Here is a 19,364-nt window from a genome sequence, read left to right as displayed (position 1 = left end):
GGACATGATGCGATAAACAGTAAGCCTGCGTAACAGTAAGCGGCGCTAACAGTTTTCGAACTTTCACCTTTTATCAACAAAATGTTCGTGGGCTACGTACAAAAACTAATGATTTATTGCTATGCTAGCCCTATCTCAATGTGACTATGATGTCATCGCTTTGACAGAAACCTGGTTGAACGACGATATCCACAATTCTGAACTTGCTAACAATTATACTATTTATCGATGCGACAGAAACGCACGGACCAGCCGGCACAGGCGCGGCGGAGGAGTGCTCATTGCTGTGAGTACTGAGCTTCACAGCACAGCTGTTTGTATTGAAGACACCGATCAGCTGGAGCAAACAATTGTTCGGGTCTCACTGCTGAATTTTGATGTGGTCAGGGATGGCACCTCCTCAGAAGAAAAAAAGAGAAGAGAAAAATTCAAACTGTGCTCAGTCTTCAACGCGATTTATTCTGCTCCGTTTCATTTTAACTGTGCTCTTTCTTGCTGAACGCAGTTGTATGAGCAACCGCACACTGTGCTACTCATTGAGGAGAATGTTAATACACTTTGAATACGTTGATGCGATGCGCTGACGTATGACAACTACGGGTAGTTTTAACATGGGTAGTGCGTTGAGAAAAAACGACGATTGTCAGTAGCGGTCATTGCCATCAGAAAAATATTAATCCATTAATGCAGTTGAATCATGATTCTTACATTTAGTATATTCAGTTGAGTTTGGCTGCCCGTGAACGCAACTGCATCATATGGTTAGGCATGTCACAACGGCAACAGTGCGAAAAATGTTATTTAGATATGGCAACATTTGAATTCCCATACATTTGCTTCTTGACGCGTACCAACAGGAAAGTCCCATTATAAACAAAGGCAATTCTCCGCTAAGATTCAAAATATAACGACTTTTGATTGTCTTGACGCCTCTGAGTCTATAGTTGCTGTACGCGCACCGGTTGTTTTGTTTCCACGTTTACTGCTGTAGCTACCGAGAGGACCGGGAGCAAAACCGAAAGTTGCTCATTTAAAGAGCGCATTAAGAAATTTTTCTGCACGTCAGTTTTTCTCATTGTGTTTAGTCTGTTTCTCATTGTGTGGATTTACTTCTCATTTCTGAAAGCAGTTCTGCTCATTGTGTTGAACAAAAAAAGTTGCACTTTTTGCACAATGAGTGAGGAAATAACAAGCCTGGATGTGGTTGTCTGTTGCGTTTATCTACCACATAATAGTGAGCCTTCACTATATGAGCAGCATGCAACGTGTGTGCAAAAACTGAATGAATTAGCGGGTGATCGCAATCTAGTATTGGTGGTTGGAGATTACAACCTTCCACACTTATGTTGGGCACATGATGAAAATTCTTTGCTCTCGATAAATGCCTCCCCCGAACAAGAAGTTGTTATTGTTGAATCAATTTTGTCAAATGGGCTATTTCAAATAACCAATATAACTAACTTCAATGGTAGGCTTCTCGATCTAGCCTTTATTAGTGATAACAGTCGAGTGGAATTGTTGGAGCCACCGTTACCGCTGCTTGCAATCGACCAGCATCATCGCCCCTTTGTAATAACATTTGAACTTGCTGACGAGAAGATAAATATTTCTGATAGCGCGGACCCACTTGATTTTGACTTTAAGCGATGCAGTTTTGACATACTTAACAATCTAATTGCGGATACTCGTTGGGATGAATTTCTTGCTGGTGGCAATATTGATGAAGCTGTATCATGATTATATGAGCGCATATATGGTATATTTAGAGATGTTGTGCCAGTGAAGCAAAAATTTTGTGTGCGTGGTTATAAAAAGCCGTGGTGGAATAATCAGCGTCTGCGAAATCGACTCCGTAAAGCAAGGAAAAAGTTTTTTCGATGGAAAGATGAAAGACACAAAGCTTTGCTGCGTGACATAGAGAGCGAATATAACTCTTTGCATGCGCATTGTTTTAGCTGTTACATTCGTTGCATGGAAGACAACATCAAGCATGACCCCGCATCGTTCTGGACGTATGTAAAGAACTAGTTTTAAGCAGTCTAAGCGGGTCACTGATTGTTTTACCTTATTACAAGCGATGGGTTGACTAAGTGGGGGATATCAGCATACCAATCTTCTTGCTATCTTTAGTTCTTCAAGCTGTTACCATTGGAAGACACTATTGTTGAGCTAAACTTTTGATCTTTCGCTTTAAAAGTTGGAGCGGCGGAACTAATTTTGAACAGACCGAACCCATTTTCACCCGCAAGGTGCTTTTCCTGAGCAATCCTGAAATCTGAATTTTTTACGTCCCCTTAAAAAATCCCTCGAACTTTTCCCCCTATTCAGTAAGTTCGCGTTCCTATCCGCGACCTACTAATCGGCATTAGATGCGTAATCGGCATAGCGTATCGGCATAGATGCGTAAAATGCCATCTGTCTAAATTGTTTATCGGGGCATACACTCACCGCACCGTTCGGCAAACGGTATTCGTCGTCTCTTTTATTCTCTGGTGTTCTTATGGGAAACTGCGAGTTTGACGTCTCACTCGCTGTTCATACGGATGGTGGGAGAACAAAAGAGGTAAACATATAGCAGTACAAACGATCCGACTCAGAACAGTGTTGTCAAAGCAAATAACATTGAAACACATCGTTGCTTTATTAAATCACTGAGAAAATCTTCGAAAATTATTGAAAAAGCTGTCTTTTGTGTTGTTTTTAATAAAGAAAAATTAATTATGAACATACATTTCTCTTTTTTTTTTTTTTTTTTAATTTTATTAAAGACGTTTTAACCAAATGTTGGTTATTCGCGTCTATAAAAGCATATTTACAATACGTTTAAATCTAAGTAAGTCTAATAAAATCTTATTTATATTTCGTATAGTAATTTTGTGTCTTTAAGGTATTCCAACAGTCTTTTAATTTTGGATACATCGTCACCCAGAGCCACGTCTATACAGGGATCGATGGAGTAACGTTCGCGTGTTTCAATATATTTACACACATAATATGTTGTACCGATAATGGAACTTCACATACGTCACAAGTTGGGCTCTCTAGGCCTCCCATTAAATGTCCGTGAGTTAGTCTTGAGTGTCCTATTCGAAGACGAGAGACAACAACTTCTTCCCATCTATTGTGCCGGTTTGAGGAATTCCATCTTTGTGTGGAACATTTTACTTTATTTAGCTTCTGGTCTAACTTACACCATTCTTCCTCCCAAATTGCTACAAACTTTCGTTTGAGTTATACATTTCTCTTGAAAGTATTGAACCACGTTTTCATCATAGGAGGTTTCAGTTAATTTCAAACTTAAAATTCTTATTTCCAGAACCGAAACAGTGTCTTGACAACACGATAGTTCATCAGTTGTGCTGCAGCTGCTGCTAGTGGTGAACAGGTTCCGTCAATTCAGAATTTGTTTTCAGTTTTGTTAGAAAATAATAAAACTTTCGGCTAGTGACAAAGCCTTAGATAATAGAAAAAAAGAGAATGAATAATATGGTATGTGACAATTGAGTGCTTGACTTTTAGAGTGGTTGTAATCAGTGCTGAAAAATGTGATGGATTCGTTAGAGGCGAGGTGGCGATTGCCTTCAGCAGCTGAAAAATGTACGTTTTGGACAACAATTTTTAATTCAACATATTTCTTGTCGGAAACCCAATAAATTGTGTTTGTGTGAATCAAATATATGGTTAAGTGATTTGTGAAGATGTTCCTATCAAAAGATTTTGAAAATATGAATAAAAAAAGTGCGTTTTCGGCTCATTTATGTTCAACTGATTAAAATAGGTGACACTGCTTAACTCGTTCCTTACCCTGTGTAAAGAATCGGAAGCAGCAAGGTGGAATCTCTCAACGTGTGCACTACAACGATAGCTCGGCGGAGTCACCACTGGAGTCAGCAAACCTATTCTCATCCTTCTTTCGAGGTGTGCAAAGTAATAACCGACCACCTTCGTCTGAAGCGTATCTGAATAGTTTACCGTTGTACGATTTAAATATGCCGTTATTCAATTTTCCTCAGAGTGATGTGATGTTCAAGTTGCAATCAATTGATGTATCGAAAGGCGCTGGGTCGGACAGACTGCCACCGTTTCTCTTCAAAAACTGTGCTGCGACACTTGCTATTTCGGCAACGATTATTTTTAATTTATCAATTTCGGAAGGAATTTTCCCGAGTGTTTGGAAGACTGCCGCTATTACACCTGTCCATAAAGCAGGTAGTACACATGACGTCAAGAATTATCGTGGTATTTCGATTCTAAGCTGCTTGCCGAACGTTTTCGAAAGCCTTATCCACGATTCGCTTTACCCGAAGGTTCATCATCATCATCTCGGAATATCAGCATGGGTTTGTGAAAAAGCGCTCAACGATTACTAACTTGATGTCATATGTTTCTACGCTGACGAATGCACTTGAGAAGCGTCAGCAGATCGATGTCGTCTATGTGGATCTTGCTAAAGCGTTCGATAGGGTGCCGCATTCTTTGATGGTAACGAAGCTGGTAAGGTTGGGATTTCCTGAATGGCTGACACGGTGGATACGGTCGTATCTTACCGACCGCGATGCCTTTGTGCGAGTTAATGGAACTAGCTCCTTCCATTTTGAGATAAAATCAGGTTTGCCCCAAGGAAGCCACCTTGGCCCACTGCTGTTCAATCTTTTTGTGAACGATCTGTGCTCCACTATAAAATCTCCAAAGTTGATGTTCGCTGACAACCTAAAATTTTACCAGGTAGTAGCATCGACAGTTGATTGCTGCGCTGTACAATCCGATATTGATTCGCTGTTGAATTGGTGTACATTGCATGGCATGGAAGTTAATATACAGAAATGCAATGTGATCTCATTCTGCAGGAACAGACAGACTACTTTATTTGATTATAGAATGCAAACAGTCAGCATCAGCCGGGTCGATTCTGTAAAAGATTTAGAAATTCTCCTTGATAGCAAATTATGTTTCGCTCAGCACGTTGCGATTACAACTGCCAAAGCATATGCGTTACTAGGCTTCATCAAAAGAAATAAGCAGCAGTTCGATGATGTCTATTGTCTGAAGTCTCTCTACTGCGCGATAGTACGTAGTATTTTGGAGTACGGAGCGCTAGTATGTGCACCTTACCATGCTGTCCAGATCAACCGGATTGAACGAATCCAGTGTCGCTTCATTCGGTACGCCTTGCGAACGCTACCCTGGGATGATTCAATTCGATTGCCTCCGTATGAACATCGATGCGCTCTTATACGGCTACCCACACTGGCAAATAGGAGCAGGTTGCTGCAACGTTTATTTGTCTTTGATCTTCTTGGAAACAATATTGACTGCCCGGAGCTGCTGGAGCGGCTTCAAATCAACGTACCACCCAGGCTTACTCGTCGATCTGACTTTTTTCGGCTTCCAATGCATCGCACTCTATTTGGCCAGAACAATCCTATTGACGTATGTTGTCGTGAATTCAATGTATTGTCTGACTCTTATGATTTTAATATTAGTAGAATGACTTTTAAATTTAGAATAAGTATGTATTAGAATTACGAGCTGTCTGTGCGATACCATCGGAGACTAGTAAATTAATAAATAAATAAAAATAGTTAGTAAATTATTTAAGAAGAGTGTATAATGTAATTCTGTCTTCTAAATGCATATAGTTAATTAAAATATTTTTGATCATTGGCGGTTCCTTTTAATCATTGATTGTTGATAGTATATCGGTTATAGCGAGGCAGCAGAGTGGCATTTTTTCTGACGAACCCTGAAAGACCGGTTCTCAGATTTCGAATTGAAATGAACTATAATTCATTGAAAGTTTTATTCCCACCGATTAAAAGAGATGGCGAGTCTCACTCCTGAAGATCTGTCCAATATATGGGAAAAGAGCTCCTTCAATGGAAAAATCATTGCCATATATTTCGTCGGAACTCCGAAAGAAGCAGGCCCATAAGCTTATGATAGCGAAAATACATCCCGATGGCGAGTCCCACTCCTAGAAGTATACTTAATACTAAGTGAAAGAGCTCCTTGATGGAAACAATCATCGCTTTGCATAGTGTCTTAGTTTTAGAAGAAGTAGGCCCATAAACACTTAATAAAAATGGCGAGTCGCACTCCTGAAGATCTGTCTAATATATGGGAAAAGAGCTCCTTTAGTGGAAAAATCATTACCATATATTTCGTCGGAACTCCGGAAGAAGTAGGCCCATGAGCTCTTAATAGCGAAATGGCGAGTCTCACTCCTGAAGATCTGTCTAATATTGGGGAAAAGAGCTCCTTAAATGGAAAAAATCATTGCCGCATATTTCGTCGGAATTCCGGAAGATGTAGGCCCCTAAGCTCGTAAGAGCGAAAGTAACTCCTTTTTGACAATAAAAAAAATGTTCCTATTTTTTATTACCTGCCCGGGGAAAATTGTAACCCCTTAAACGTAGGTCACAATGCTAAATTTTCATTTGAATTTCTATATTTTGTATTACAGGGATACCTCGATATAAGACAATTTATAATTTCTAAAAGTTGTCTTATATCGAAATTGTCTTATATCGAAACATGGTTTTGCCTTTCTACTATATAAATATATAGTATAAAGGTATAGAAATCACTTGGAAAACCGGAAATGGACAGAAGGTCCTGCGGGCCGAATGTTATATACCATTCGACTCAGTTTCGAAAACTGAGCATTTTCTGTGTGTGTGTGTGTGTGTGTGTGTGTGTGTGTGTGTGTGTGTGTGTGTGTGTGTGTGTGTGTGTGTGTGTGTGTGTGTGTGTGTGTGTGTGTGTGTGTGTGTGTGTGTGTGTGTGTGTGTGTGTGTGTGTGTGTGTGTGTGTGTGTGTGTGTGTGTGTGTGTGTGTGTGTGTGTGTGTGTGTGTGTGTGTGTGTGTGTGTGTGTGTGTGTGTGTGTGTGTGTGTGTGTGTGTGTGTGTGTGTGTGTGTGTGTGTGTGTGTGTGTGTGTGTGTGTGTGTGTGTGTGTGTGTGTGTGTGTGTGTGTGTGTGTGTGTGTGTGTGTGTGTGTGTGTGTGTGTGTGTGTGTGTGTGTGTGTGTGTGTGTGTGTGTGTGTGTGTGTGTGTGTGTGTGTGTGTGTGTGTGTGTGTGTGTGTGTGTGTGTGTGTGTGTGTGTGTGTGTGTGTGTGTGTGTGTGTGTGTGTGTGTGTGTGTGTGTGTGTGAGTGTGTGTGTGTGTGTGTGTGTGTGTGTGTGTGTGTGTGTGTGTGTGTGTGTGTGTATGTAACGCTTTTAATCTCACTCACTTTTCTCGGAGATGGCTGGACCGATTGTAATGTTCTTAGTGTCAAATGAAAGGTCTAGGTGTCCCATTGGTCGCTATTTTTAGTCGGACTTTTAGTTCAAAAGTTATGTATAAAAATACGAAAAATATGGGACTTCATTATCTCATAGATCCCTTAACCGATTTGAACAAAATTGATTGCATATGAAAGAGGAGCCTTACAAACCCTTAACTTTCAAATTTCATGATGATTGGACTTGTAGTTTGAAAGTTTCATAAAGAAATGTGAAAAAATAGTATTTAAAACATATTTTTGTAACATTTAAGAATTAATTCAATGAAAAACATCACACATTTTATTATTATTTGAAAATTACTGCTGAGATCTATCAAACGAAACCGAGTTATTTAAAATCGGACGGTTCATTCAAAAGTTATTCAAACTTTAACACTTAAGCACCGTATATTAAACCGTTAAAACGTCTGAAATCAAAACGTATCAATCAAATGTTGATTGTATTCAATGTGTGCGAATTCCGTCCGAATTTCGTCGGAATTCCGGAAGATGTAGGCCCCTAAGCTCGTAAGAGCGAAAGTAACTCCTTTTTGACAATAAAAAAAATGTTCCTATTTTTTATTACCTGCCCGGGGAAAATTGTAACCCCTTAAACGTAGGTCACAATGCTAAATTTTCATTTGAATTTCTATATTTTGTATTACAGGGATACCTCGATATAAGACAATTTATAATTTCTAAAAGTTGTCTTATATCGAAATTGTCTTATATCGAAACATGGTTTTGCCTTTCTACTATATAAATATATAGTATAAAGGTATAGAAATCACTTGGAAAACCGGAAATGGACAGAAGGTCCTGCGGGCCGAATGTTATATACCATTCGACTCAGTTTCGAAAACTGAGCATTTTCTGTGTGTGTGTGTGTGTGTGTGTGTGTGTGTGTGTGTGTGTGTGTGTGTGTGTGTGTGTGTGTGTGTGTGTGTGTGTGTGTGTGTGTGTGTGTGTGTGTGTGTGTGTGTGTGTGTGTGTGTGTGTGTGTGTGTGTGTGTGTGTGTGTGTGTGTGTGTGTGTGTGTGTGTGTGTGTGTGTGTGTGTGTGTGTGTGTGTGTGTGTGTGTGTGTGTGTGTGTGTGTGTGTGTGTGTGTGTGTGTGTGTGTGTGTGTGTGTGTGTGTGTGTGTGTGTGTGTGTGTGTGTGTGTGTGTGTGTGTGTGTGTGTGTGTGTGTGTGTGTGTGTGTGTGTGTGTGTGTGTGTGTGTGTGTGTGTGTGTGTGTGTATGTAACGCTTTTAATCTCACTCACTTTTCTCGGAGATGGCTGGACCGATTGTAATGTTCTTAGTGTCAAATGAAAGGTCTAGGTGTCCCATTGGTCGCTATTTTTAGTCGGACTTTTAGTTCAAAAGTTATGTATAAAAATACGAAAAATATGGGACTTCATTATCTCATAGATCCCTTAACCTATTTGAACAAAATTGATTGCATATGAAAGAGGAGCCTTACAAACCCTTAACTTTCAAATTTCATGATGATTGGACTTGTAGTTTGAAAGTTTCATAAAGAAATGTGAAAAAATAGTGTTTAAAACATATTTTTGTAACATTTAAGAATTAATTCAATGAAAAACATCACACATTTTATTATTATTTGAAAATTACTGCTGAGATCTATCAAACGAAACCGAGTTATTTAAAATCGGACGGTTCATTCAAAAGTTATTCAAACTTTAACACTTAAGCACCGTATATTAAACCGTTAAAACGTCTGAAATCAAAACGTATCAATCAAATGTTGATTGTATTCAATGTGTGCGATGTATGTATGTATGTATGTATGTGTGTATGTATGTATGTATGTATGTATGTATGTATGTATGTATGTATGTGTGTATGTATGTATGTATGTATGTATGTATGTATGTATGTATGTATGTATGTACGTATGTATGTATGTATGTATGTATGTATGTATGTATGTATGTATGTATGTATGTATGTATGTATGTATGTATGTATGTATGTATGTATGTATGTATGTATGTATGTATGTATGTATGTATGTATGTATGTATGTATGTATGTATGTATGTATGTATGTATGTATGTATGTATGTATGTATGTATGTATGTATGTATGTATGTATGTATGTATATATGTATGTATGTATGTGTATGTATGTGTATTTGATGACAATTTGCAATGAAATTCAAGAAAAGTGAGAAACATGTCAAAAGTCAGAAATTTTTGAAGCCTCTTAGTAGAATACGAACTCTGAAATTAAAGAAAAGAAAAAAACTTCTACTGACTAAATTCCACTATTTAATATTTATTCGCGACAGATACGTATACGCTTTGAAAAAAGACATTGATGAAGCCTGCATGTTGTAGGCGAACTACGTATCTGTCGCAAATAAATATTAAATAGCGGGATTCAATTGCAAAGTTTTTTCTTTTCTTTGATTTTAGATTTCAATTGTCATTTTCTTCACTTGCTGTTACTCACAATTGCACGCAAAGCAAAAAGCGGAGAAAAGCAGTTAATTTAAGTATACAGTAGACTCTCAGAAAAGTTAACTCTCTGAAAAGTTAATTGTTCAGAAAAGTTAAGCGTATATCAGCTCTCATGCAACGCTCTAAAAAGTTAATTTTTGCCTTCACTTTTCTGAGAGTTTGAATTTATTGGTTGTCCAAGCGTTTTTTCACACACGTGTGTTTACCTTCTATTTTTATTTCTCATTTTTCGGCTTATTGTCACCTTTCCACAGTTTCATACAGAGTCGCATCATAACTGGGATTAAATTAAACTCTTGTATCGGACAGTTGCAACAATAGTTCAATACGGGCATATAGTTACTTCAGGATTTTTGGAAATATACTGGAAAAGCGGAAACTCAGATTGAATTTTAAATGCAAAAGAAGGAACAGCAAGGAACTAAAAATTAGCGCGAACGCTTATTTTTAATCAAAACGTAGACTACGAAAAAACAAAAGTAAACTAGTGTAACCGACTGTTTTAAACTTAGTGAAACGTATTATTTTTTAAAAAAAAACTATGGAACTAAGTATTACTTCATAAAGATATTGCTACATACTTCTTTCCATTACAACTTCCAGGTACATAAAAATATGTATCCCATATCCCGGAATGCACTGTTAGCTTTTGTATTCATCATTTTCAATGACTTTTAGAACTACTCAGAAAAGTTAATAGTTCGGAAAAGTTAATCGACCGATTCCCCAATCAATTAACTTTTCCGAGAGTCTACTGTATAAGTATAGTGTTGTATAGGATCAAAATACTAGTGAGTTGATTTTTCCAAATAAATTTATACAAATTTCATACAAATTTTGCGCATCAATATATGCTCTTTTCAATCCATAGATACTAGAGCTTAGAAATGTTATATGAAAAATAGGAAGTAAACGTTGCACGGTAGTAACTTTTACGATTTGTTTTCGTTAGTGACATTTTAAAGGACAGATGTCTTATGTCATGTATCATGTTTTAATTAATAAATCAAAAATGACCAGCACTGGAAATCATATCGATCATATTTCTCATTCTCAAGCATGTTTATGGTGCAGTTTTTGCACTATTTTTCGACCTCATCTTGTTTTCCTAACTCTCTAACATTGTAAAACCGATGCGATCAGGCTAATGACTATCTTTTCATGAAAGTACATTCAAAAGAAGCTCAAGTTTTGATTTTCATGCAAAAATAATTATCTGAAGGAGCGCCAGCTAAGAAAAAGTTCAATTTCTCTTTTTCATATCTAATGCTCTATTCAGTTATTTTTTCTAATTCAGATAGGGTTTTTTTCTAATTCCCGTCGTACTAAGTAAAGCCATTCTAATTTTCATCATTCGTTGGATGGATTTAATGAATACTCCAAAAGTTTGCTGATTTGACTAAAACACACTTACCTTCCGATCCGTGAAGTTTGAAATCACTGAAAAGCGACTATTAAAGCATATTATTGAAATTACGCAACTGACTTCATTTCTAAAATTCGTCGTACCGTTTTAAAATCCGTCCATCAAAATTTTTCATCGTCCGAACTAAAAATCACAACAACGTTTACGAAGCTAACGCGCATGTATTTGTGTAGGACGGCATGACAAAAGGTTATTCTGCAAAATTTCTGCAGGTCAGGCAAGTTTTCCTGGCTATAAAATAACGACAATGCCTTGCGTGAGTTATTTTCATTTATGAATGACGGAAATTAAAACGACTAGTCGACATTGTCTTCTTCGTCGTACGAAAAAACGTAGGAAATTTGGCTGTTAGGACTTCTTTAATGATAAAAAGCATTTAAATAGATCTCAGCTCACTTTGATTGATCGCGTATGATAGGCAACTAACTAAAATATTAGGGAATAACTAGTTTTGCATTGTATGTCATAAAAATGCTGATATTTTTAATAATTTCTGTTGGATAGGACGGGAATAGGCAATTACGACGATGTAGCAACATACCCTATATTGCAAAATTGAAGCCAAGCAAACTAATAGTAAAATTTTGAGATTAATCATTTTGTTGTAGATATCCTTTTTCTTCAAAAACGAAGTATAATAATAATTTTTCTGAACTCTTGTTTTTCAAAGATGCTAACTTTTGAACGCATGGTATTAATATCAAAATATCAAAAAAAAATCTACCCTTTGGGCTAAAACCACTCTAAAAAAACCCGATTTAATCCACCTAGTGGTGAAAGGAACCTTTGTTATACGGTCTTACTTGCTCTTTGAGATAGAAATCAACACGTCTTCGGAACATAATTCATTCATTGGTTAACGATGCGTAGTGCGTTGGTTTTCATAAAATTTTTGGAAATTGAATAAATAAGTTTACAAAATTTGAACAAAATAGCAGCACCTGTAAATTTTGATTCTTTTTTTCATGAAATTACTGAGTAAGGGTAAGTTGGTTGTTACTAATTTGAGTAAGTGCAAGTAAAAGCAAGTTGTAAGAGGAAATATTATTCTTTAACATACAAGTTTTCTTGAATAAATTTCATCAATTTTTATTAACCTACGGTTACTCACGTTGTTGCATTTTGTACAACACGTGTAGGTTTTTGAATGCCATATTGTTATAAAGTTACAAATCGCTGTTCAACTAACGTATATTCTTCAATTCACTTGTTATGAGCAAAACGTCAGAATTATTCAATGTATTAATACTTTAAATTGTGGGAAAATGGATCAGCATAAACTGACATTACAGAAACGAAGCAATCAGCATGTGAGGTGTACCGCGTTTGGCCCTGGAATTTTCTCTCGTTTTTTCATATGGAAAAATGGTATCTGTATGCAGCAAAACTATCAGCAAATATAAAATGTAAATGTATCTGTTGGTAGTCGAGTCATTCGGGGTCAAAATTAAGGCATTTTTTTAATCAAAGTTCTACAGTACCTAAACAAACAAACATAGAGGTATACTATATTCATCAAAGTTGTGTATGTTTACTATTTATAGAATTTTGTAATACACGAAAAAGATAGAATTTTGTAATACACGAAAAAGTCAAACAACAATTACAAGAAGAGCTACAATAGGAAAACCTGATTTTACAAATTCATATACAATGAATAAGATTTTTCTATTTTCGCTGAATAGATAGAAGGTTACTGTATTCAACAAAATTTCTTGTAATAATATGTTCTAAAACTTTGCAGAACACATCAATGTGTTATATTGAAACTGAAGAAAAATACTTTTTTTATTTCACTTTTAGGGGGATTAATCAAAATTTAAATTGCACCAGATGATAGAACTTTCAATTTCAAGAAATTCTTCCGAAGGTTTCATAAACCTAAAACCAAGTTTTCTCAGTCAAAAATCTAGTGCGCATGTCTTTTTGGCTTTGGGCCATTGTGCGCGCGAGTAACCGTATTACAAAAGTTGGCGCGAGTGTTGGAGGGTTAATATCTTTTGATCGGCAAAACCGATTCTTCTGAAATTTTGCAGATATATTTGCAGCATTAAAACCTCTAATTTGATGCCAAAATAATTCAAACTCGATAAACTATCTTAGATGAAATCATTATAAATTATTGTAAATTTTAATGTGTTGTTTTCAATTGCTCATAACTTTCAAATTAAACGTCTAATCAAAAAACAAATCAATAGTGATCTATTAGGCTATGTTACCTTTCAAATGAGACTAAAAACGCCTGAATCGGTTTAGCCATCTCTAAGAAACAGGCGATAATTATTACCTTGTCAAAACAGGTTTTTTAAGCATAACTTTTAAACTACTCGTTTGTTTTCAATAAAATTTATCCGAAAAATTTAGCCTTAACAAGAGCTTTAATTCGATACTAAGATTGTTGGTTCCGGAGAAAATCGTGTCACGTAATTTTCACATTTTTGCTTATAACTTTCAAACGAAAAGTCGGACCATGAAACAATTCAATAGTGATATACTAGGCAATAATACCTTTCAAACAAAAGTAATAGCGAACAAATCCGTTCAGCCATCTTCGAGAAACAGGCGATAGAAAAGTTGCGCCCCGCACATACATACACACATACACACACACACACACACAGACATTGCTCAGTTCGTCGAACCCTGTCGATTGGTATATGTGGCTCGGCCCTCCGGGCCTCGGATCAATTTCGTGTTTTTCGACCAATTCCTAAACCTTTGTTATAGTATAACAAAGGTAAAAATATCAAAAAATATGCTATGAACGCATATTTCATATTGTCAGTTCAAAACAAGTTTCGTATGTGGCTCTGAAACCCAAAAGTTAAGGCGACCGATTATAAAACTAAATAAGGTGTTCATCAAATAACATAAATGACGCTTACAAGTATTTACGCACCCAAGGAAAGAAAATATAATTATTCTACGCAATACGTTGTGAATTTTACTGGCAAATAAGGATTTTGGGGAATACGGAACGGATATTTAAAAATATAGTCAAGTTAATTATAGATGTTCCTGAGAAATTAAATAATGATTATTGTGGCAGTAGAAAGGCTAGGCCACGCCGCTAGGTGGATTAATTCGGGTTTTTAAAAAAAATTGTATTAGTGGTCGCCAGTTTTGCTCTGTGTTATGTATTTACGGTTCTTGAACTATTTATTATTGTTTGTACTATTAGTTTTTTACTATTTTTGGGGTTATTTTGAAATAATGAACATCTTCATGGCACCGATTTCAGAATGGAAAATCAGCTCTGGTATCGTTATCAGCTATGTCAAAGGGATTTGTTTCGATATAAGACAAAATTGTCTTATATCGAGGTTGTTTTATAACGAGGCTGTCTTATATCGAGGTATACCTGTATCTAAATCTAATCATTGATTAATCTAATAATATTTTGTCTAACTTAAATAATCTATTTTAAAATAAATATTTTGCCTTAAGATTAAAATTCTGTTCTAATTACTTTTTTGAGTTAAATATACCTAATTTAAATTTAAATTTAAATAAAATCCCAATCCCGCTTCTAATACCCCTCCATATCAACTTCGACCAAACCCGTATACATTGACGCAACTGCCAGCCTGTCAGTGGACCAACTTTGACAGCTACGCGGGATCTCAGCATGACTTTCAAAATTAGGGGGAGTTGAATAAACACGCCGTCCGCCCTGCGGACGGTCTTCTTTCTGGTAACAACCATAGACCGAACCAAGTCGCGTCATTTTATTAAAGTATAAATTCTCGTTGGCTGGTGCAAATCACCCGGCTACAATCGCAGACGCGGATACTTCTGTATTTCCCTGGCAGACTGCGGGACCCCTCGAGTTTCGCTAAGATTCGAACCAACCAGCGACCTGTGAACGAGGCCTTCAACGGTAACACCGGCGGCTAACGACGGCCAGCGAAGTTGGATTCCCGCCGCCCACCAGATTGATTGAAGCGGCTGTCCTAGTCACAACCCGGCCACGAGGTGGCACCACCGCTAAAATTCACCACTCTGAGCAGACTTCGGATGAGCTACGACCCAGCTACGTTAAGGTATACGACCATCCAAAAACCCTTCCCATCCTGACGCCAAACGATCTTTAAATAAATTCGTTGTATCTAGTGAATTACATTATCTTTTCATCATATTTAATCATAGAGCCCTGCTATATTCTTTTCCACGTGCTCGCTTGTTCTCCGCATTGACTTATGTTCGCCCTGAGAAGTTCAGACTGAACAAAAGAAAAGTTACAAAGTATGGATGAACTTATTGCCCTCTTGGAAAAATTTTCTTTGTCTTGTGCAAGAAATGTTAGTCTAAGAATCGCTTTGTGGTTGATTTAGATAAAACCATTGAAAAAATAGCGGACAGGGCTATTTTGGACTACTTTCGAAATTGTAGCCAGTTGCATGTGGGCGTTTATAAACATAGTGTTTTGCAATACCATAAGTGATCATATCTTTTTAAATAAATGTTTGAACATATAAAAGGCTTTTTACCGCAATTTGTTAAAAATTTAGTAGTTATCAACTTTTTAATGAAACTTTTGAATTTTTTTATTAAATAAATTTTTCAATAATCTAGCAAATATAATCGTCGCGTTAAAATTTTCTAACTTTCATGTCACAAAACATCGACAAACTGGGCGTGGCATGAAATTTTTTATGTATGGGCAACAAAGCAGCTGCTTTTGTTACCATTTTTATTTTCTATTTTCATTTATCCCTTTAAGCACGGAGGGTTTTAGTTACGATATTTTTGGTTTTTGGATCAATATACATTTTTATTATCGCTCGAGATACTAAAACTAGTGTATTCTACACATTGCAATAAATGTTTGCTAAATTTAGCAACCTACACAATTGTGTGGGTTCGGCCTTATCTTATACCATTGCACTATGGGCAAAAACGAGCCGAAAAAACGGATGCAATTAAGATATGGCCTGCAGGCTGATAAAGTGTAGGTGATCTTATGTAAAATTTTCCGGAGAATCGCGTGGTGCCCACCGCTTTCCTGTTTGTCATTGGGAAGTGCCCCATTTTGCTCATTTTCCCCTATTTTTAACATTTTTTACCCTTTTTGGACTATACCAAGCCAGGTTTTGAAAAAACAAAACATGAAAAACCTAATTATTTTGTGTAAAGAAGTCCACAGAATTGAATAGGGTTGACCCCGTTTAGTTTAGAGTGAGATCATCGCTTCGAGGCTCATAAACTTCAGCTTCTGAAGCAGCGGAACGGTCGCTACGTAGCTATGGAAATACGCGCAACTTTTTGCAAGTTAAGTTTTTACTAATCTTAATACAACAAATATACAGGAACGTCCAGATTGGCTTAAAACATTCAAATGTTGATCCAAGAATTTGTCTTAGAAAATACCGTAGTTGAATACATCATTTGCCACACTTCTTTATTATTTTACAATTTATAAATGACCAGTTTTAGGTTCTGCTAGTACTCTAAACGGAGCTTCCGTAGTGTGGAGCATGAACGAATGCTCTACAGTATAATGTATTCATTCTTACTGACTCAAAATGAGCTGGCAGCAGCAAATTTCGTTTTATTTCATCTATTACTTATGACGGGAAAAAGTAATCCCACTGCGATCTGGAATATCTCTGGGAAAATGGATCCAAAATTTGCTAATATATTTCTATATTGAAGGTCAATCTAAGGTGGTTCTTTAAAGACAAGTTGTATAAAAATCGATCAAAAAATAGTAAAGATAGAGCCAAAAGTGTAACGGCAAGTACACTAATTTTTGAAGTCCCGGCGGGAACGTAAAGGTTAAAGTAGGTATGCAATAAGGCCGAACCTACACAATTGTGTAGGTATAAAAAGCAATGTGCATAAGTAAGTTGTACAAGTTATTTCGCGTAAATTTTTAATTACATCAATTAGAAATACTTATTACCAATAATTTTTTATCTAAGCAATTTCGAAATACGGATCCAATAAGAAAATACGACAGATAAAACTTTTTGCTGTTTTCACAAGATTTTGAAGACTAGACAATAATTAATCCAAACACAAAAGAAAACTTCTTTTCAGCTATTTTCTATTTTTTTTACGTGCTACGATGTTTACACAAGAGATTGGCGCCATATATGTAAAAGTACGACGTTTAGAAAGGGAAGGAAAATTTTTTAAAAGTAGTCATGTCTCACCTACACAATTGTGAGGGCTCGGGTTTAAAGGGTTATATCCATTTTGGAAAAGTAATATCTGTAAATGCTTTTTTCTCTTATAGCTCTCAGTCAATTAAAAACTTTAAGGCTGTGAAAAGTGTATGATGTCTTGCAAGCGTTCTTTGAGAAGACAACCATAAAATCAGCAACACTTATGGTGTTTCAAGCGACTCTTGAAAGTGAATATAAATAGATATCGATAAAAATTACAAGTTTTAAAAGGACCTTTGGAATTATTCTCGAGAACCTTCTTTAGTGTGGGGCTCCCTAGTTCTATAAGGATTTTATTGCTGTGTTTTTGAAATTTTGTAGAATTATAAGTTTTATGATCGGTTTTAAGAAGAAAATGCTGTAAACCTCTTCAAGTGCACTTTAAAATGAAATTTGTTACTTGGGATTCGCTTCCTACACGTGGAGCCCTAGATGGGGCATTGAATGATCGCCAACCAGAAGTATCGGACTACTATACAATCATCAAAGAAAAAGTTTTGACCGACTGGCAAAGAAGTTGGGATGACGGTCAACTCGGAAGATTCTGTCATAGCATCCTTCCACGGATTAAAGAAGTATCTTGGTTTTGCTCATTAAATATCCACCGACAATTTATTAAAAACATGTCACGCATAATTTCTAATACCCATTATACCCCAAATGCGCATCTTCATAGTGTCAACATAGTAAGCTGCAATATGTGCGAATGTGGGTGCGAGTAAACCGGAGCCGATGTCAAGACTTACGATGCAAAGCAAGAAGATCATCAATTGATACTGGAAATGTGGTGTTGATGCGCAACTTGCTTCCGGGAAACGAACTTAAAACAACTTTCAACCCAAAGTAGTTTCTTGTTGTATCGCGCTCTGGCTTACGAACAACCATTAAGGATCAACATAATGGAAAGCGTTTCGATCGCAATATCGCTCATCTGAAAAAGATAACTTATGAAAAACAATAGCAGTCGCAGCATGCCGAGACATCAACAGAATTTTCGGACAACTCTAGACGCGTAAAAAGCAACGAAATCAGCTATGACACAGAAGAAGAGGGCTTTCATGGGTTTGAGCAAGGTGAAGTGGTTGGGTCAGCTGCACCCGTTCGTGAGCCACGATTCAGGAATGTTCCAGTTAAACTGACTACGAATTATAAATCCGCAGTATGAAAAAGAGGATATGTGACCCCTGGGTACGTGCCTGAAGTGTAACCATCCCTAAGTGCGGCACTGGGGAGAAATGCCATAAGGTTTTGCACGGGCGAGCATAACCTCACTTCTTTGACGTCTATCAGTGGTTTGTTTACATGGACTTAGAACATGGGTTAACATGTTGGAACTGAATATTGCTTAAAGGCCTTAACGGCAGTCAGAAAAGCACAAAAACTGCCATTCCGAGTAGTTTGGAGGGCGACACTGCTGGATAATACGCTTTTAAAACGTTGAACTCCAATTTATGCAAAAAAAATGCTGCTGAAATGAGGAAACTTTGTCACTTGTTTTGGCTTACTTCCCAAGCACAGATATAAAATTGGTATAGGTTTAGATCATCGTAAAGAATCTTCCAACCAATCACAAAGCGAGAATTCTGGTAAAACATAGGTTCAATATATTCAATATTTCAATAGTTCAACGTCAAAAATCCATACTTTTCTTCATTTGGGTCAATTCTTAGACGATTTTCCGAACGATTGGTGTAAGACTATTGAAAATCGATCGGAAAACCGCTGAGCTATTAGCGTTCAAAACGTATCATTTTTCGTGACACTCGCATTTTTCGATTTTTTGGAATGACACCCTATCCCAAAACTTGCCGTAAGACGTAGTCCTACGTCAAAAATTATTTTCAACGAATAAGCTAAGACGCGGTAGCAATGATCAAAACTGTAACTATGACCTATGTTAGGGGGATAAAACTAAAAAATATCAATAGCCAGCAGTTGCTTTCGGCTAAGAAAGCAATTTATTATGCTAAAACCAATTTTATATTCCGTTACTTTCAACTTGGTCTATGCCGTATACTGCTTCAAAAAA

At 36.7% G+C, this 19,364-nt stretch overlaps 1 protein-coding gene across 3 annotated transcripts in view; it reads left to right on the top strand.

Annotated features, from left to right (window-relative positions):
• The window catches only part of LOC128732919 (syntaxin-binding protein 5), a 1,693,445-nt gene that overhangs the window by 338,935 nt on the left and 1,335,146 nt on the right, over positions 1-19,364 (top strand). The window lies entirely within an intron of this gene.

Source organism: Sabethes cyaneus, chromosome 1, assembly GCF_943734655.1.
Source record: "Sabethes cyaneus chromosome 1, idSabCyanKW18_F2, whole genome shotgun sequence".
Classification (NCBI taxonomy): Eukaryota; Metazoa; Arthropoda; class Insecta; order Diptera; family Culicidae; genus Sabethes; species Sabethes cyaneus.
This window is presented reverse-complemented; position numbering and strand designations above follow the sequence as displayed.